Source organism: Rutidosis leptorrhynchoides, chromosome 7 (genome assembly GCF_046630445.1).
Source record: "Rutidosis leptorrhynchoides isolate AG116_Rl617_1_P2 chromosome 7, CSIRO_AGI_Rlap_v1, whole genome shotgun sequence".
Classification (NCBI taxonomy): domain Eukaryota; kingdom Viridiplantae; phylum Streptophyta; class Magnoliopsida; order Asterales; family Asteraceae; genus Rutidosis; species Rutidosis leptorrhynchoides.
Genome location: NC_092339.1, coordinates 116951082 through 116958386, shown reverse-complemented (window position 1 = coordinate 116958386; position 7305 = coordinate 116951082). Strand labels below are relative to the sequence as shown.

At 36.1% G+C, this 7305-nt stretch overlaps 1 pseudogene; it reads left to right on the top strand.

Annotated features, from left to right (window-relative positions):
* Positions 1 to 986: 986 nt before the first annotated feature.
* Positions 987 to 1100, top strand: LOC139860723 (small nucleolar RNA R71; annotated as a pseudogene).
* Positions 1101 to 7305: the final 6205 nt, after the last annotated feature.

Sequence of the window (7305 nt, the reverse complement as noted above, 5' to 3'; positions counted from 1 at the left end):
TAGGAGACTTACTTGCATCGCGTTGAGCTACCTCTTTCTCACCAACCTTGTTGTCATACTTCTTTCCACTACGCAAGGTGCCTACCATGTTTACACTATGTCCTTTTCCAGAGTCCTTATGATTTGGATTTAACACCGTATAACTCGGTATGGTACCCGGCTCCCGATTTCCCTTACTCTCCGCTACATTACCAATCTCCTTAGCCAACGCACCAATTGACTTGTTTTGCACTTCCACTATTTTACGCATTTCGGAGATAAACGCGTCCATCTTGGCGTCCGAGCTAGATGGTTGATTGGGTGGCGCATTGTTTTGATTTTGATTTTGGCTTTGATTCTGGTAATTGTTTTGGTTTTGGTTTAGGTTGTTGGGATAAGGATTTTGATAGTTTCTTTGATAGTTCCCTTGATTCTGAAAGTGGTTTTGGTTTTGGAAGTTGTTTTGAGGTCTTGGTTGGGTTCCTTGATTGTTAGCATTTAAAGCGTTGTTGTTGCTCCAACTAAAGTTTGGATGATTTCTCCATCCTGGATTATACGTGTTGGAGTATGGATCAAATCTCCTTCCATGAACCTCGTTAACCTGTTCTTCCATTATCTGTTGATTCACTGGTGGAATCCCATTCCTACACCCGTGTGCAAAATGAGAAGGATCTCCACATATCTCACAAACTTCCTGAACCTGCGAAACATTACAAGCAAGACCCTGGTTTGGGTTGTTAAATATAAGCATTTTCAAATCATCTAATTCTTGCTCTAAATTCCTAGCTGAACCACCAGAATCGGAAACATGATTCACTTGGGAGGTACTAGGTTGTTTACGATCAACCGAAGCTTGGGTTTTTGAACCCTTGCTTAACTGTTCGAAGAACGTCCATTCATCATCACTAGACCGAGTTAAGAATGCCCCACCACTAGCCGCCAAAAGAAACTGTCTGTTTTGGGAATCTAAACTATCATAGAAAACTTTAACCAATTCCCACTTGGGTATCTCATGGTGTGGGCATGCCCTAAGTAACTCCTTCAGACGTTCATACGCTTCATGAAATAATTCACCCGGTAATTGTTTAAAAGATTTTATTTGCGTACGCATGTCTGAAGTTTTACTTATGGGGTAAAATTCTTCTAAAAATCGTTTTTTCATTTCCGCCCAAGTATTAATACTCCGGGCGGGCAAGGAGAGAAACCATCTTTTTGCCTTATCCTTAAGTGAATAAGGAAATAATCGAAGACGTACCTCATCATCAGTGAAACCGTTTACCTGATTAGTAGCACATATCCCATTAAATTCAGTGATGTGTTCATATGGTTCCTCATTAGCCATACCTCGGTAGGTTGGCAAGATCGAAATGAGTTGAGGTCGGACCTCAAATCGTCGGTTGTTTCCTCCTACCGGTGCACGATAAACAATGGGTGAATGATCCTCAAAATCACCCGGTTGGTAATAGGTGTCTACTCCTCTTGGTCGTTCAGCCATCTCGTCTCGTTGATCAAAAACTTCCTCTTCAGTGTCAGACTCTGACTTAGGAGAGTTTGGTGGAACAATCGGATGTGTCTCTAATTGTGGTTGAGTGGATGCTGAAGCCACTGTCGAACCTTTTAAGATTCTTGTAGCTTTTCGATTAACTTTTGTAGATTTCTCGATTTCCGGGTCAAAAGGCTTAAGATTTTGATCTCCCAAACTCCGAGTTTGCATACACTAACCTGCACTTCAACAAAAACAAGAACACCGAGCGTAAAACTGACAAAAACAAAATAAACAAAACACTATTTTTGGATTTTTATTGGTTTTATAATTTTTATGGTTTTTCTAATTTAACACGAAAGCAATAAAATAAGAGCTTGCAATCAAGCGCACACTTCCCCGGCAGCGGCGCCAAAATTTGATCGGTGTCGAAGGGCCGGTCAAAAAAATAGCCTAATTACTCTACTTTAGATAGGGTAAGCAGGATTCGTTCCACGGGAAGTTGTGGTTAACTAGCAAGCAATTTCAAGATTGGTTTGTTTGTGATTAACTAAAATTAACTAATGTAAAAACTAGATTAACAATTACTAGGCAAATGTAAACTTTGAGTATTCAAGAGCATAAACAATGAACTAAACGAAAAGGTTGTAATCAATTGGATGGAAGTCTTTATTCCTTGACAATCCCAATTATGCATGCATTAGTTCAACAAATCCTTATGTTATCAAATTATCAACTAAATCTCATAGACAAGACTTCTTTAGTTTTCCAATTTATGATTATATTGGGCACAAGCAATGCTACCTACACATGTTGTCTTTATCCCTATACTAAATTGTAACTAGGTTGGATTAAGCACAAGATGTTAAATATCAATCACTTGTCTTGCAACAATCAATAACTTTCAAACTTGCATTAAATGATAATTCGAAAGATTCAATGAAATTATAAACCAAAAGACATAAGGATTACAAATTCAAGAATCACATAAGTAAATGAAAAACTAAACATACAATAATTGTTCATGCAAGGAATAAAGTGAAAGAAACTAGCCAAGCATGTTGGTGATGATGATCATGGTTACTTCTTGAAGTTGCATGAAGAACACTCCTTGAAATCTAGCTTGAATCTTGATTTGATGATGATTAATGGTGTGTTTTTGTGTGTTTGATGCTCTAAGAACTGATGGAAGATCATATAAATTCGTAGCCTAGGGTTTCCATTATATAGGGGTGAAGTAGGGTAACCCCCAAGCATTAAATCCCTCAAATTCGGCCTTAAATTCTATCCAAAAATAGTTCCAGCCGCAAATTACTCTCACCGGGCTCCTACATGCGCCCAGCCGCAAAAACCAGCCGCCTCCTTTTGCCAGCTTTCCACCTGACTGATTTTTTTGGCACCCCTCAGGCGCCTACTTGCGCCCCCCAGCCGCCTCCTTGCGGCTGGGCTTCAGTTTTTTCATTTTTTCTTGTTTTTAACCCCCGTTTTCGCGTTCTCGTCCCAAATCGTTACTCGTTATAAAAACCTCATGAAATAACTTTCTAAACCTCAAATATACACATAAAATTCATCTATTAACATCAATAATGATCGGCGTTTAAGACCCGATCATTGGGTTGGTTTTCTTCAGGACCATATGTACAATCAAAGTTGCTATATATTGTTGTCATCAATCGTTCGATCCCATTAAAATTTAATCGTGGATCAAGTGCGGCCGTACATAAAAATACCTTAGGTATCGCTCCAAAATAATTTTTTTAGTTTTTTTCTTATATGAAAAATGGCTTGTCTAAAAATAATATTATTTGAGTTTGCAAATTCACATATTTTTTCCGTCATTATATAAAATTGTTGTAAAACTGGTACGCTAGTTGGGTAATAAACACCCGATAATTTTATCGTTGCTTCTTTAAAAACTTGTAAAAAACTTGTTAATGATTCCAAATCATCCCATTCTTGGGGTGAAATTGATTCCGAAAATCCATTTCTAAGTAGTCTAGTATTAAAACCGATTAACGTATCTTTTTGTCGTAAAATATTTTCGAACATTAAACAAGTAGAATTCCATCTAGTATTATTATCAAAATAAGGTCCTAACCAAGTGCCATTACAATTTTTAACGAACTTTTTATAGTTATGATGTCGTTGGTTGCTCGTACGATAAATCGTTACTAATAATCTTGTAAATTTACTTTTTAAATCGCTACAAAAAGCTAAACAATCTTGAATTCCCAAGTTTATAATATGAGCAACACAACGTGTATGAATAAATGCACCTTCTAAAATCAGTTTAATTGCTATTTTTAACATATCAATGTCCGCATCATTATTAGACGCATCATCTAGCGAAATTGTAAAAACTTTATCCATTAAATTATATTATTCTAAAGTGTCTTGCACGGCTTTTCTTATATTACTACCGTTATGCGGATAAGCAAATATTTTAAAATCGATAACCCGTTTCATTAAAAGCCACGAATCGGGTTGAAACCAATGAGCGGTAACGGCTAAATAAGAATTTGTCGTTCCATGTGGTGCGCTCTAAACATCACAAGTTATAGAAACACTATATTTATATGTTCGAAAACCTTCAATTATATCAATTTTAGCTTTTTTTCATAATTTAAATGCGTCACGTCTTAAGGAAGAACGACTTACATTGCTATATTGCGGTTGTAGTCGATTCCGAATTAGCTTCGTAAGCTTCGGATTATCGAAATGGTTGAAAGGAAGCGCTTGTTGAATGACAAATCTTGCCGAAGAGCTTCGACATTGTAATCAAAAATCGAACCATCGGCCCGAAGTGTTTGTTGTCTCGGGTCATGCTTTGCGCTACAACTTTTGGCAAGATGTTTTCTTAACGTAGTATTACCCGAAGTACCCATGAACTTCGAACATTGCATACAACGAGCTTTTACTACACCATCATTCATTACACACAATTCGAATTTAGACCAAACGTCACCTTTGCGCTTTGTTTCTTTTATGTAACTAATATCGGCCGTAGTGTATTCTCGTGATGATGTTGCTACCGAAGCGGAACCGGAAGCAGAAGCTTGTGATTGTGAATTATCCATTATAGGATAAGTAAGTAGAGGTTAAAGAGTAATTATAGTGTAACTAGAGAGTATTTAGTGATTTAGAAAGAATATTTTTTTGAATCAAAACCGGATCCGGATCGGATCCAGAACCGGATCCGGATCTAATCCGGTTTTGATCCGGTTTTGGTTGAATCCCGTGTCCGGTAGGATCCGGTTGGGATCCGGTTTCTGTTTGAATCGGTTCCGGATCGGATCCACCGGATCCGGTTTTTTTGCCCATCTCTACCTTCGGGTGAGGTTTGAACGCAAGATGTCCGCAACCTCCGGTATTACTGGAACGGGGGTAACAAGGGAAATTTTGCAGCAAGTGGCAGTTGAACCTTTGACATCCATATGGGAAAGCCAAGTCACCACCACTACGCCAACTCCTTATTGTTATTTTGTAAATGGTCAAGTGATCCGCTGTTTGATGATAATCCAATGTGATATGCTTATCAGCTTATGGTTGCATAGTCTTTTTCTTAATAAAAGATTTGTTGCTTTTTATTGATATAATGAAGGATTCAAAACATGTTGAGCTGCAAATTGTATTTGATCAAAGAATAGCGTATTCGTTGTTTATTTATAATGGGTCATGGGTCATAATAAACTCTCTTTTTCTATTGATATTTAATCTACAAATGTTGATAATCTCGAGCCTCCTACACTGTTTTTTTTTTTTGAAAGGCAAACTTGCATCAGTCCGGACCGAAGCCTAGTCATCATTTGCGCACACACACGCGCTTTCGGGCAGGAAACCCGAACCACACTCTGAGGATCCGACCCTTAAACCATCCCGAGGGGCAGGCGGGCCGGATCTTAGTCCCGGAGCGGGTCGGTAAAACCTTCCCTTTGGGCCACCTTCAAGGAATAATGTTTCAATTCCTAGAGCGGGTGACGAGGTTCGAACCCGAGACCTCTAGCCCTGCGAGTACACAAGTGTAACCGCGGTACCATTGAAGCAATGCTTCATTGGTGAGCCTCCTACACTATTAGAAGGCCATGTTGGCTAGTTTTTGAGGTTGAACACAATGAACTTTGATTCTAACAGAATCCAAAGTTTAAGTTTTTTTGTCAATTTTTATAGAAGTTATTACTCCAATAAAAAGCTTTATAATATACAGTAATATACATAAAATTTTATTAACATGCTAATCAAATAATTCAAAAAAAAAAAAAAAACATGGGTATGAGGATGGAGGTTGCTAGACGTTCGGTTTCATCTCAAACAGAAGGTGGTATCAATTGTGGAGCTCCGAATGAAGTTTTTGATGATGGTGGCAGGATCATTTTTGGGAGTCTAGATGATCCTTCGATTAACGTGGTTAATTTGGATGTTTTTTTCGACTAAGGACAAGCCTCCGGTTGGTAATGTTGTTACTTCAACTAGTGGTGTGGCTCAACGTGCACCTAGGATTGAGAAATTAGTAGAAGAGTGTGTCAGTATGTTTACTTAATGATAAAGATGTTTCGTATTTTGGTGAAGCCTTAATCTTTTTAAGGAGCCTAATGATGTTAATTTGGTAAAGGTAATTCTGTTGGTTTGGTTCGTAATTCGGGTGCTAAAGCTAGAGGTGACTACCAAGATTTGGTTGACCGGGGCTTGCAAGTTGCAACGTCTACCGTCGGTTAATTTAAATGAAGGCGGTTCAGACAATGTCCTCTCGTTTGCATATAAATCGCGGAGTGGTAAACATGTTATTGTAGAAAAAATGGATGAGAAAGTCACTTGGCTGGATCTTAAAAATCACAACGGTTTAGCTAAGGACGATTAAGTCGGATTGGTTTGATATACTTTGGTTTGGTTCATTTGGTTTGGTCATTGGTTACTCCTTCTGTCTCAGAAAAATTGTCTACCTTATTATTTGGTTTGTTTAAAAAATGTTCTTTATTATTTTAAATAACTTCTCTATTATTTTAAATAACAACCAAATAAAAAATCATTTAATTTCTAATAAAACTTTTTTTATAATTGAAAATATAACATTTTTTATAGAAATATTTTTTTTTTGAACGGCTCAAATATTATTAAAAAGCTAGCAAGACGCTAGAGAACAAAGTTACAAGGACATTAACGGAAATAATAACCATAAATTTCAATTAAGTCTAGCTTTCTTATAACGAGAAGAAATCCAGTCGTACGAAGAAAAAACAACCGAATCTAGTAAATGGCACTTCCGAAACTTATTAGAAATAAATTCACTACTTACTATTTATGGTCACTTCATTTATTTAAATTAACTAATTCAATCAATAGTGTAATAATTCACAAAAATATTTCAAATCTAATAAATTATTTTTAGAAAGTTGATGGTCAATGATAAAAAGAAAAAGGTGGTGATTCACGTAAGCTAAATTATTATAAACTAGTAAAATGACACGTGAAACCACGGGTTTGTTTAAACGAATTAGTTTAATGATATGTTTTAGTTATTAATTGAATGTAAATGCTAAAGTCATTTAGTTTAATGACCCGTGGAACTACGGATTACGACTAAGAAATTTGTCGTTGTTTTTCAAACATGTTGAGACATGTATTTTCGCATACATATTAACGTAATTAATCCCGTAAAAAGAATCCATATTTAAATATTAATAATTTAATAATAAAAAATATTAATTATAATTCAATTATAAAAATTAAAATAACTAACAATAATAAATTGAATATTTATATTTTTAATAATAACTAATAATTATTATTAATAATAAATGGCTCTTGAAAGTTTTTTAAAGAATAAAATACGGTTATTATATAAAGGT